General features: G+C 38.6%; 1 protein-coding gene across 2 annotated transcripts in view; it reads right to left on the bottom strand.

Moving 5' to 3' along the window:
• Nucleotides 1–11,358, bottom strand: part of ECRG4 (ECRG4 augurin precursor) — a 61,978-nt gene extending 50,620 nt beyond the window's left edge. The window contains exon 1 of one of the 2 annotated variants that reach the window (XM_056808180.1): nucleotides 11,124–11,358. The gene's annotated coding sequence lies outside the window, so the exon portion shown is untranslated. The remainder of the gene's footprint in view (nucleotides 1–11,123) is intronic. The other variant, XM_007501192.2, reaches the window with a different exon arrangement.
• Nucleotides 11,359–13,958: the final 2,600 nt, after the last annotated feature.

Here is a 13,958-nt window from a genome sequence, read left to right on the forward strand (position 1 = left end):
AGAATCATGGATTGTAGAGCTAGAATCAGAAGGGCCTTCAGAGTCCAGCTAGTCCAACCTTTTCACTTTATGGTAAAGGAAACTGAGCCCTAGGGAGAGTAAGGTCCCACAGTTTGGAGTGGGAGAATAAGAATTTGAACCCAGTTTTTCTGATTCCAAAGCCAGTAATTTTGTCATAGGTGAGCAAAAATAATACTGAGTTTTTGAACCCTTACCTTCTGTCTTAGTATCAATTTTAAGACAAAGAACAACAATAAAATGCAGGTTTCTAGATTCCCAAGTCAGTATTTTTATAACACAGTTTAAATATATGCATACATATATTAAAAAAAAAAACCCTAACTTCTCTCTTAGTATTGATTCTAAGGCAGAAGAATGTTAAGGGTTAAGCAACTGGGGTTAAGTGACTTGTCCAGAGTCACACAGCTAGGAAGTGTCTGAAGTCAGATTTGATCTCAGGTCTTCCTGATTTCAGGCCTGGTACTCTATCCACTCTGTTACCTGGCTGCCCCCAAAATAATGATTTTTAAAGGAAAGAAAAAAGAAAAGAAAAATCCTGCAATTCACAACATGTCAGCTTCCAAAAGTTAAAAAAAAAAAGACGAAAGAGTAAAGTAGTAGCAAGATTCAGTGAAAACAGAGAAAACCCAAGATAGCAAATTCTGTGTCACAAAGAGATCACTCTCACTGTTCTTATTCCAGGAAAGAAATCATTTGGGGAGAAAATGTGCTGAGCCAATGTTGACCAAGGAACTCATTTTTTGTTTGTTTGCTTACATGATTAGTGGGAAGAGAATTATCAGCTACCATTCATTTATACAATAGTCTCAGCTTAGGCCAGTGCTTACATATATTAATCCCCAATTTAATGTTTGTTGAATTTTTTAATGTAGTGTTATGCAAGTCAAACTTCATCATGCCAGAATCTCAATTTTTTAGTCATCCTGGAAGTTGGCAAAGAAATATTGCCTATTTGGGGATTACAATTTTGCTAAGGGATAGACTAGCTATATATTCAAATTCAGTCACTAAAATATTGGTCACCTGTGGGATGGGATTGGTGGGATGGATAGGGTGCTGTGCCTGAAGTCAAGGAGACTCATCTTCATGAGTTCAAAGTATCTGGCCTCAGATACTTATTAGCTGTGTGATTCTAGACAAGTCACTTAACTCTGTTTGACTCAGTTTTCTCATCAATAAAATGAGTTAAAGAAGGAAATGCCAAACCACTCCAATATTTTGCCACAAAAACCCCCAAATGGGATATTGTCAGAAGCAAATTTCTTTTCCATTATGTCACTTTTTTTAGCATCATCTCTCAGTGACATGAAGGTCAAAGACCACCGAGTAAACTCAGATATGGATAAGCCCTCAGAGAAAGGAAATTAAAGAACCAAGAAACAAATGAGAGAGGAAACTGATTCCATAGGCACTGCCCCTCTGTGCCATTCAGGCAAATTAAGAAGCTATGATTGGTTCCTGGGATGGGACATCTGAGAACTAGTGGGTGGAGAAAAAAGCTTATAAGTGGAGATCAGAAGGTCTTTGGGGTCTTTGACTGGGTTGCAGAGAGTAGAAGGAACCCTGGCAAAGGTTAGCCATAGGCCCAACATGGCGGTCAATAGATTAGAAAGCTAAGTATCTCTCTACCTCTTTCCTACCTTTCCCTTTCTTTACTACTCCTATTACTTTGATGTAATAAAGTTATTAAGCTACTACCAGTCTCATAATTTTAATTATTTACATTTAGTTATTACAGTATTGAAGAGTTGGACATGACTAAAAAAAGCTGAACAACAAAAATAACCAAGGATACTTTCCATTAATACTTTTCATTAATGGATTTGTTATCTACTATGGGGGATTTTTTCATTTATTAGGATCTGTTGTGCCCATCTGAGCAAAAGTTGGTTGGTTGTTTCCCTTCATACTCAAAGAGGACCAAAATAACATCACTATGTTGGGGTCAGTGTACAATTCTGTGAGACTGTGGACGAACAAACCAATAGGAGCTCAGAAGGGCTCCCACAGTAGGGGCACGGACAGCCCATATGAACATTTTGGAAGGAGCTATCTCCAGATGTGCATATTTCACATTTCTTTTGAGCTACTGTGAATCTGCTTTGTTCACAGAGCACAGCAGCCTTCTTGATGCTGACACATCGTGCCAAGTTAGGGTTAACTTGAGCTGTCAATTGGGTTATGAAAGAAGCTTCATTATATAGAAATGGGAGTGTGTAATGAGACTCTTTAAAGAAATGTGGCTTAATAGATAGCAGACAAACTTTGGAGTCAATATGACCAGGTTTTATCGAGGGTGCTAGCCCACACCTATAAGCCCTGCTATTGTATAAAATAATAGCTACTTCAAAGGATTGTTAGGAGGATCAAATTATTTGATATTTGTGAAGTACCAGTTAAGCCTAGAAATGCTATTTAATTATTATCTATTATCAACATTATCATTTTAAAGGAGCTTTTAGGATAGGCTATTCCTGAGGCTAAGAAAGACCAAGAGAGAGGTTTTCCTTCCCTCTACTGGACAAAAAGTCCTCATTGAGATAGGCACTAAAGAGGCCTGGATCTAGGCATTCTCTTTCTACAGAAAGTTTCCGAGGTGTAAGTTATCAGGAGCTTCAGAAAAATTCCCTTTGGTGATGAGAGGACATCACAAAGAGGCCAGTACATTCTTCTTGAAAGGTAGCACCCTCCAACGATGACTAAAATAAGGGGCTCAATTTGAAGGTACTTTTGAGTGAGGGAAGCAGGTGAAGAGACATTACATTTCAGCTAGCTCTGTTGCAGCTTCAAAGTCCTTTTCTGAATCTATTCTGAACATCTTTAAAATTCCAATTTGGGAATTTTATTTGCTTCCCAAATTTGGGATTTGGGAAAAAAGAGGATGCACAGAGGAGATGATTCAAAATAGCAGAGGAATGCAATTATGAGATATTAACCAAATAAGTAGGTTACAATAAATGTACTATACTTTTAAAGCTTTTTAAAGTTTTAATTACTTTCTTAATAGCAATATGAGTTAAAATGATGAAGAATTTTCATTTCACAACTAATAATCAAGCACACTATAATTATTATAATTATTAAGAAGTCACTATGGTCTTTTGGGGCAGATAGATTTCCCAATGGATAAAGTGCTAAACGTGGAGTCAAGAAAATTCATCTGGAGCAGCTAGATAGCTCAGTGGATAGAGCAACAGGCCTGGAGTTGGAAGGATCTGGGTACTAATTTGGCCTCAGACACTTCCTAGCTATGTGACTTCAGGCAAGTAACTTTGGTCTTTTTGCCTCAGTTTCCTCATCTGTAAAATGAGCTAGAGAAGGAAATGGCAAACCACTTCAGGTCCTTGCTAAGAAAATACCAAATGGAATCATTGAATTGGGATAGTACTAAAAAAAAAAAAAACCCAAACAACTGACTGAACACTATAGCCTAGTGATGGTAAACCTTTTAGAGGAACAAGTAATGTGAGAAATGTCCTCAGGAATGTGGGGAGAGGGGGAGCAACCTGGCCCTGCATCCCTAAGGCTTTCTAGTAACAAACTCTGGTGAACCCTGTGCTGGGGCAACAGCATGCATGTTCACAGAGAGAATTCTGAGAGCCCCTCTGGCATGCCTGCCATAGGTTCACCACCATTGCTACAGCCTTTTCTCATTCCAAACCAACTACAGACTTTTCTCAAATTTATTGTTATTTATTTATTATTCATTATTAGTATTTATTATCAAGATTATTATGGTGACCTCTTCAGTGTTCATTTATAGTCTTTGGGTCTCCCACCCACATCATGTTGTCATGCTGGCTAAAAGAAATAACAAAGAATCCAGCAAAATTCTTGGAAGCAAGATGAAAAAAGAGGATAACTCTTTTCCTTCCCAGGGGACCACTGATCAGATTGCAAATGTCAGATGAATTTGAACTTTGTTGCCTCCCACTCCCCTCCCAACTTCATTCCCCCAAATTCTATTGTCCATCATTAATGAAGGCATCTGGTGGGGTGCTGATAAATATTTATCAATCAGCTGTCTTAAAAAAAAAGGACAGCAGACACACTTTTAAATTTAATCTCCATGATGAACATTTTTCCACCACTTTCTTCAGTCTAAACAATCAACAAGACAATAAATCAAATGCTGATTTTTAATTTGCCAATTTCCAAGGTGTAAATGCTGACACTGAAAATTTGACAATCTGCTCTCCCAAATTCCTCCAGCATACCAGTGAGCATATTTCTCCAGAGGAAACCAAGAGTAGAAAAGACACAGAACTCTACTTTAGGGTAGGGAAGAGAGAAAGTAATCCATTAGCACTGGAGTTTAAGGTTCAGAGTCAAGTCTTTCCTTGTTCCTTCTTTATAAAATAGGAGGAATAAAGGGATCATTGGGATTGGGATTTTGAACTTGCACAAAAACCTCACCAATTTGGGAGTCATTTTCTTCTTTGTATTCTAGAACAGCTAGGTGGAGCAATTAATTCAATGTCTCTTTGTTTGTGAATGGGCTTCCCACTGATTGAGTCTGGCCCTTCTAAGTGAACTCTTTGCATGAAGTGTTTAACATCTCTCTGAGACTTAATTTAATGCTGCAGCGAATTCAGCAAGCATTCATTAATTGTCCACCATGTACCAGGCAGAAAGAAAAGGGGCTGCACAGGCCTGGGAGCCATTTGATGTCTTTCTTTGTTTCCGTGGTTGCCATAGCCAAAGAATTCATCACCAAGTGATCAGCCAACTGGTGATTAGGCAGGTCGTCAGATGGCAAACTGACTTTGCTGCCAGGACTGTGTGTCCAATCCTGCTGTCTCTATATAGTCATTGATGTGTTAGATCATGGATAAGTACTATCAGGCTTGAAGAATATGCTACCAAATAGGAAACACTTGTGATTAAAGCAACTGTAACTCAACCTATTTTTTAAATTAATGTTAAAAATGGAAAATAAATGAAAGAAATGATGGTTATGAACAATAATTAAAAGTATAAAATTAACCAATTATATCAGTTACTATTAATGAAGAGTCTAAAATAGACTAAAAATTATCTCAGTCAGCAAATGTTTGACTTTTTGGTTAGAGCACTGGACTTGGAGTCAGGAAAATCTCACTTCAAATTCAGTCTCAAACACTTAACTGGCTGTATCATCCTAGGCAAATCACTTAATCTCTCTACCTCAGTTTACTCACCTGTAAAATGAGGGAGGTTAATAATAGCACCTCCTTCATAGTTTTGTTTTGAGGGTCAAATGAGATAACATGTAAAGCACTTTACAAATCCTAAGTAACAGAAAACTACGTGCTAGTTGTTATTGTTACTATTATTACTATTTCTTGTCAAATGTCAGTGTCAAATTTCTGGTCAAATACAGCCACCAAGAAGAGTCAGTTAAGAATAGGAATCTGGTAATAGCATCTTAAGAAGAAGGATGATGGAAGATTATGAGTAATATAAAAGCAGTGAAGGATAAAACTAGTTTAAAGAAAAGTTGACCAGAGACTCAACAAAGCAAAGACATTTAAGGAGTATAAAGCTGGCAGGAAGGCACCAAACTGACTAAATATAGAACTGATCAGCAAAGATTTTTATAATAAACTCTTTAAAGGAAGTGTAGAACTAGCATACTTGGACTCTTAACTTCACAGTTCCAGATGTGCTTATTAGAGTAGCTGGAAGTGGCACCAAGTAGAACAAAGACAAGGAAAGGAGATATATTAGACTAATTGTAAAGAGAGGAGATTTGTGCTAAATGCAATTCAAGGTAGGAAGGCATCAAAAATTAATCCATAAGGAAGGAAAGGAAGGAATCAAAGATATGGGAGAAAATATTTTCAGACCTTATTAATATGGGGGAAATTATAACAGAAAATATCAATAATGTTTGTATTTAATATCAACTTTCCAATCTATATAACATTTCATGAGAAGGATAAACATACACACACAGTGAAGGCATCACTGACAAGATTTAGTAGGCAACAGAGAGGCTTTTGCAAGAAATACTTGATATATTAACTCTTTTCCATCACACAATTGACTAAAGAATATAGAAAATGTAGGACCCTACTAGTCTGATCTATGTTCATGAATGCTGAAATTTGCTTATTGTATCATAATTGCTATTGTACTTCTTCTGCCTTATAGAATCAAACCCTCTTCATCCTCACTGTGACCTCCAATCCCTCCCTGATGTCAGTTCCTTCCCAGGATACTACCTTTTATAAGGGCAGGATGAATGGAAGAAAGGATGGAATGTTCAAAGGGAGTTTGATGGACAGGTGTGGACTGTTGGAACCAGGCAGCAGAGGAGCCTGGGAGAGATCCCAGGGAGAGAAGGGGCTTTTGGGACTGGAGATTTATAGGTGAGGAGAGGTTTCTTGCCTTGATCGAGATTGTCCAAGAGTCAGCCAAGAGACTAACCCAGAGAATGATCTGTGGAGTTTCCCAGAAAAAGTCTCATTGTTGCCTGACATCCTCATCAATTTCAAAAGAGAGATTCAGTCCCATTGGACCTGAGGGGCCATGGACTCAATGGCCTTTGAGCCGGGCCCCCTCAGAGACCTTCAACACCTGCCTTATTCCTGTTCTGATTTCTTTAATATCTTAGTTTAGGATAATTTAAGATTTGGGAAGGGAAGAAGAATTCCTGGTTTGATCTTTGGAGTCTGCCTGGAAGAAGGACATTGGCATAGGATTTTAGAGACGCTTCTTATCCTCTACCTGACCCCCCACCTTTTGATACCTTGAATCAGTAAAGCCTATCAAAATCTCAGCCTTCTCTCTCTGCTCTTGTTCTCCTCTTTCTCCAATTGGGACGTTCCTCCTGCAATCTCCATTTGGTTGAAGAGCCCAAACCAAAAATGTTTTATTCTCAAGGCTTTGTCTCTCCCTCACCCACAGCAGAACCCTTTTATGTATTGACTTCAAGCATGTGTCCATATTATCACTGTTTCTTTTATGTTAAATGTGATAAAACACCTTGAAAACTGAGTATTTTGTCTTTCCCATCGACTGTTTCCTCATCTTTTGTAACACAGATATCATAAAAGTTCATTATAACTTACTCCAAGCCAATCTATGGTTCTCATGGGAAACTGTGCTGGCTACTGTTAGTTTCCCTGAAATCTTGTAGGTTATGAATAAAATTTTCAGTGACAGACCAGATAAAATGCAGAATAACATTCATTTCTTTCACAAAAGGAAGAACAACTTTCAACTGCAGAGGTCAGGGGAAATATTATGGAGTCGATGGCACTTGATCTGGCCCAAGAAAGAGAAGGAAGATTTTAATAGATTGATATGGGGGCGTGAGTAGAGATTCCATTACAAGCACAGAAAAGAGAAGGGGATGAGATCATGGAACAATGAGTCTGTGCCTAGGCGCACACAGATAGTGAGTGTCTGAGGCCAGATTTGAACTCACGTTGCCCTGACTCTGGGTCTTTTCCTCTATCCACTATGCCCCCTAGCTTATATAACTTAAACATTAAGGACTTGAATGAATAAGAGATATTTCAAAGTTAGAAACAAAGAGTTAAAACTGAGTTTAATAATAGTAGTTTAGTCACAGAGGACCAAAGATACCAAAGAGGATTTGAGGAATGAGGAGGAGCATGTTTTTGAAGGAAGATGCTCTCCTAGAAGCATGAGTTTTCTCATGATTTACTTAGTGATAAAGCCCTAAAGCCCTTCAACAGCATGAGAATCTGTGGGAGATTGTACGAACTTATGGATGGGGAGCTGAAAATGATTATCTTGCTCATCCCGTCCTTGTTATTTGCTTTTCTATTCTATCCCAATCAAGCACTTGGCTGTTTGATTTTTAATTTCTACTTGTCTATCAGTAGAATAGACACCATTTGGGGGCCAGAGCTATGTATTATTCTGACATTGATCCCAGTATAAATTGTGATCCTGAGAATAGAAGATCTCATAAAAAAATTGCTCAAGAGAGAGGTTGCTATCACTGCCTTTCATTGCCCATTTCTGCATCTTACTTGGCTTCAGCATGACAAGGTTTGTCCTGAACCATTTCAGTTCTCATCCTTCTCTTTTAACCTCATGTTCCTACCTGCTGCTTTTACATATTCATGCTTTTTTTCAAAGGCTACACATTCATTAGTTTTCCTCCTATGTATGTATGCATGCAGGGGACAAGCTATTTTTAGTCCATTATCTTGGATAGTGCTTACATAGGCTGAGAACATAGCATATGAGATTTCTTGGCTGCTACATCTTGGGAATCAGAGAAGTTTAAAAGGGAAAAAAAGAATGTGAAAGTTCTCTAACCTGCCTTCTGTCACAAGTTTTTTTTCCTCTGCAGTTCTCTGGTTAGAAAAAAAAAGAATGAAAGAAAAGAAAAATAGTCCTAAATATTACATGAAAAGAGTTTTCACCACTTCCATATTGCTGTTTCCTGGATTTTATGATAGGAAAGCATCTTATTCTCTAGTGAATTAAATAGCCTCTTGTTTGTCATTTACGAGTTTCACTCATCACTTTGATAGATATAAATCTGATCTTGCCTTCCCATTTTAGAACATGTTTTTCATAGAGAAAGTCTCTCCTGAAGTATTAGTAGTAGTGTTGTGGAATGGGGGAAGTCATTTTCCCTTAGCTTCAAAATCACAAAATTATACAAAGTATATTACATTTAACTCTATTTTGTGAATTCTAAAATTTTCTGGGGAGAAATCATGGCTTTTCATAAAAATGGTTCTAATATTATGATTTTGATTTTAAGATGGGTTTCAATCCTGTCCCTAACCCTTGTTGGGAGCAGTGAAGTGGTGCAAATGGAATCAGGAAGACCTGAGTTCAATTCTGGCCTCAGACACTTACTATCTATGTGACTCTAGCTATGTCATTTCTCTTTGCCTCAATTCGTCTTCTGTAAAATGAGATTGAGGGATGGAGAGGACAGCTAGGTGGCACAGTGGATTGAGAGCCCAGCCTAGAGCAGGAAGGTCCTGAATTCAAATCTGACCTCAGATACTTCCGTCACCTTGGGCAATGTGACTAACTAGGACTTGTCTAAGTCACAGAAAGGTTGAAATCTGCACACTAGGGCACTCTACCTACTATAGCCCTGAGTCTATTGCTTTTTACATAAAGCATAATATAGTCATTGATGTTCATAACGATAGCCCTAGTCAATAAGACATGATTAAATTAGCTTCATTATATTCCATTTAGAGAAGCAGCAAGTAAAGCATCTTATACATATTTTAAAGAAAGATTTCCATTCTGAATTACAAGAAAAGAGAAAAATGAGGACTAGTTTCATTTGTCAGGAAAATTCCCCCATCAAAAGCCCCTCATTTTCTCCAGTGATGCCAGATAAATGAGGCAATTCTGGGCTTTACAATTGAGGTTCAGTTCAGATTACATTTCTGGTATGGAATAAGGCTTTCCTCGTGCATGCCTGTCATTAAAAGTTGCAGTAGGTAACCAGGGGCAGTTTGAGAATTTCTGGCCCTGGACAGAGATTTCCTATTTCGGTGATATGCTCTCACTGTGACCTTTCTCAAAGGCAAAGAAATGACTAGATGACTCCCTCCTCCTTTCCCCTCCACTCCCTTCTACCTCTGCTTCTAGGCTTTCAGGGAAATCAAGTATAAATAAACCCCAAATACCTCTTTTGGTTTTTCCCCTCTTTACGTTTCCCTTGGTTTTAATGGAAAAAAAATGAGGTGCACAGTAGATTCCATGACCAGCCTAATATATAGGCCACACACTTCATTCTTTCCCTTTCTTCACAGTCAGAGCATTCTGATCTCTATTAATGGTACCTCGGTCAGACCATAGAAATTATGCTACAATTCCATGATTCTAGGATTTTTTTGCCTTTGAAAATCAACTGAGCCCTGTTCAAGGAGCAGAGTGATGCTAGAAGCAGTATATGTTGACAGAGTAATTCTCTCTCAAAAAATCAAAGCTTTGTTGCCACTGAGCATCATTGTGGTTAGCCCTGCATAGTTTCCCAGAGCAAATACCAACATAAGTCAAATAAACAGGGGGAAAATAGAGTGAATGTCATTCATTTTACTACAGTTGAGATCCAGCTGTGTGAGCTAAAGTTAGAGGTTTTGTTCTTAATTGCAGAGCTGGCTTGATTTTTTAAAACATCCTTGTGATTTTAGCCATCTGAGGAACTCCCGTTGTGGAAACTCCCTGTACCCATACAGATCAGCCTGTAACTTACAGGCTTTGATAATTGCTTAGCACATGGAAAAGTTAAGCCACTTATCCAGGGTCTCAAGTATCAGAAGGAAGACAACACTGACGCCCAGATCAGTGCTCTGGAATATTCTGCCTCTCCTTCTCTGGATTAACGTATTTAATGAGATATTTCATGTTGTATGATCAGAGCTTTTAAGGGGAAAAAATAAATGTTTTAATCTTGATTATATAGTATTTCTGCCTTTAACTAAGTCTTTGTCACAAAAAGCAAGAAAGTTATGCATCTTGCTCTTCCGAATGAAACAGTGGTAGATCTCTCCCAAGATGTACTCTGTGTTTGATGGCACTGCGCTCATTGCATTTCCAATGATAATCTTCTCTTACATAAAGACATCCTTTCAAATAGAGCCAGATACGGCAGATTCTAGAAAGTACCATGTGTTATTTACATACTAACGATGCCACAATATAAACTTTAACTGTGCAAAGTTCCTCATTTACATTTCAGCAGAGGCTTTGAATTGCTATACTCTTGCTGCATATAGAAAAATGAGAGGCAAAATTGGAAGGAGGACCAATTCTGCAACAGAATCTTCTCTAAAAATGCGGTGCAACCTGGGTTTCCAGATTGGAGGAATCCATTTTCCACCTTTTCTACGTCTTGAGAAATTTCTAAAAATCTACAAGTTCCCAGAGAGGCAGAAGATGTTATAAGGCTGCCATCAGAGCATAAAGTCCCCCATCTGCAAGGTTTGAGCCCCTGGGTAATCAAAGCAAACACCATTTCAGCTCCTAATTGCCTGCTATTTCTATCAAGGCGATAGCAAGACGATGGAATCATTCCCCGCCCTGCAGGACGGAGCAGACCCCAAGGTGGGTTTAAGACATGCTGCTTGTCCCTTTGGTAAGCAAATATTTTATCACTTTACCTTTTAAAAATAATATGCTTCCTGTCTCCTTTCCAAGTGCTTGGCCAGCAGAAATGTCTTTTTCTGTCACTGAACAAGTTGCTCTTTATGAGTACTTCTTGACTTCAGAAAAGTAGGACAAGCAATGACTAACTGATGGAGGAAAAGCATTTTCAGCCTCCTGAGCCAGCCAGGCCCCAGTGGTGAAGTCATATGAAAGGCACTCTTATCTGACTTCCTTCAGTCTTCCCAGACCCTCTGCTGGAAACTTCTCCAAAAGCAGCCTATGAACACAGAAAGGAGAGAATCAGGTTTCTCCTTCTCCAGAAACACGCTTCCTCCGGGAGGATGATTGCAAACAGATGTCTTTCCAGCCCTGCAGAAAAATGATGCCATTTTGGATGCAGATCGAGTAGTGAACAACAGATCAGGGAAGGAGGAATTTTAAGTAATTTCTTGCAGGTGTCAAGAAAGAGAGAAATATTCTGTCTGAGATCAATCTGGCCGCAGTGTTTTAATAAGACACATAGCAAAGGCGCAGGACTTTGATGATCAGTGACTCTACTGACCAGCTAATTCCCTCAGAGATTTCTCCCATCTCGGTACGGTGTGGTGTGGTGTGGTGTTAAAGTGAGTGTGTCTATGTTGGAAAGAAAGCGAAGGCCACTGTAACAGACTACTCTTTAAAACTGGCTATGCTTTAGGGGCAGCTAGAGAGCACAATGGATAAAGTATCAGCCTCGGAGTTGGGAGGACTTGGGTTCAAATCTGACCACAGATACTTTGTGACCCTGGACACTTAACCCCAACTGGCTAGCTTGAGCTGCTTTTCTGTCTTAGAATCAACCTAAGACAGAAGCTAAGAGTGTTTATATATACATATATATATAACTCTTAAATATATATATGAAACATACATAAAACTTACACATATAACTCTTACAACACACATATATATAAATTCTTACACATATAAGCTCATATATATGTATATATATTCTTATACATATACATATGAGTGCATCTATATAAAACCATGTTATAACTTGGCAATCTAGAAACCTAGATTTTAGTCCTAGCTCTTCCATGCCTTAGTCATATGCTTTGGTTAAGTCACAACTTACTTTAGCCTCGACTTCCTCACCCACAAAAGAAAGGATCGTATCAGATGACATCTGTGTTCCCATTTCAATTCTAATATTCTTTGAGAGGCATAAGGAAAAAGCCAAATCATTCCAGGCCCTCTCTCTACCTTCCCCACTTTTTTAAAGTCAGAGAGTTCCGTAGCACCCTAAACCATGAGGTGGGCTGACTCATGAGAGCCTACTTCCATTCCAACCACATGGACACGTGGGCCCCTGGGAAGCTCGTGTCTAGCTACACATGACTGGAGAGCTGGTGTTGTGTGATGACAAAAAGTTTTCTGATTGGTTGACGAGCTAGAACTTATGATTCAGGAGTTGATGAGCCAGAACCGAGTGTGCATACATACAAGTGACAGGACCTTCCATCTCTCTGTCTCTTTTATTTGCAACTCTTAGGAAGCAGAACTCTTTTGAGTATCTGGGCAGAGGGAAAGGCAGCTGCCATATCTCCCACCTGGCTATGGCAGCTATACATATGCGGCTCTCTTTCTTTTTGTGTTCATTCTTTCCTAACATTAGGTGAATAAGTATGCTGAGGGGATTGTGTCCATTAATGGGTCATATGAGTTTAGGTGATTCAGAGAACACCTAAGAGGTCCCACTGGGGACTCACATTAGTAGCCCATGCACCAGAGCAAAGAGCAGTAGCCATGGGAGTCCAGAGGTGACCAAATAGCTTCAGAGAATTTATGAGCATTGTAAAGTCCACATAGATTGTGGATTCAGCTGAGCATCTTGGCCCAGCAGCAGATTGGTACAACCCAGCAGAGGACCAACCTTGCACTTTAAATGAGTCTACTCTCCCCAGGAGTCTTGTGTGTGCAAGGGCAGTGCATACCCCAAACTTGGAGAGAGATTTTTTACCAGATGTTCTTACTGTACCATATTAGTAAATAACTTTTCTAAGTGCTACTTTAAGTCTGGCTGACTGATTAGTAATGGAAAGTACATCAATAAGGGCTTGCAAACAGCATTACTAGAAAGTCTGTAGCTTCATTGTTACCCTAAAACCCTGAGCACAGTGATACCAATTGATTGTAGTTGTTGGTAGCAATGTGATAGAGTGGATAGACCACTAGACTTGTGCCCAAGAATACCTGGGTTCAAATCCCACTTTGCATACCTGCTACTAATGTGATGCTGGGCAAGTCACCTAAATCCATTCACTTTCAGTTTTTTCATCTAGAAAATGAAGATTGCAATAGATTTATCTTAAACAGTTATTGTGAGAAAGCAATAATATAAAAATTATATACAAAGCATTTTATGAACATCAAAGTTATTAATTTTAAAGTGTAGCCTTAAACCACTATGTAAATGCTAGCTATTACTATTTCAAAAAACAGAATACATGAATTACACAATCAACATTATAAATAATATCTCACATTCAAAAGGATGCTATGGTTTGGATTTTCAAATAGTGAAGTATTTAATTGAGACAGAATAGCAAAGTAAATGACAGCTAGGAAGGGCAGTACATAGAGTTCTGGGCTTAGAATCAGGAAGACTCATCTTCCTGAGTTCAAATCTGATCTCAAACACTTCCTAGCTATGTAACCCTGGGCAAATCACTTAACTCCAATTGCCTAGTCCTTACCATTATGCTGCCTTGGAACCAATACTTTGTATCGATTCTAAGGTAGAAGTTAGAGATTAAAAAAAATAATAAGTAAAAATAACTATAGGGAAGCGTATCAATAGGAACGTG

The sequence above is a fragment of the Monodelphis domestica genome, chromosome 8, assembly GCF_027887165.1.
Source record: "Monodelphis domestica isolate mMonDom1 chromosome 8, mMonDom1.pri, whole genome shotgun sequence".
Lineage (NCBI taxonomy): Eukaryota > Metazoa > Chordata > Mammalia > Didelphimorphia > Didelphidae > Monodelphis > Monodelphis domestica.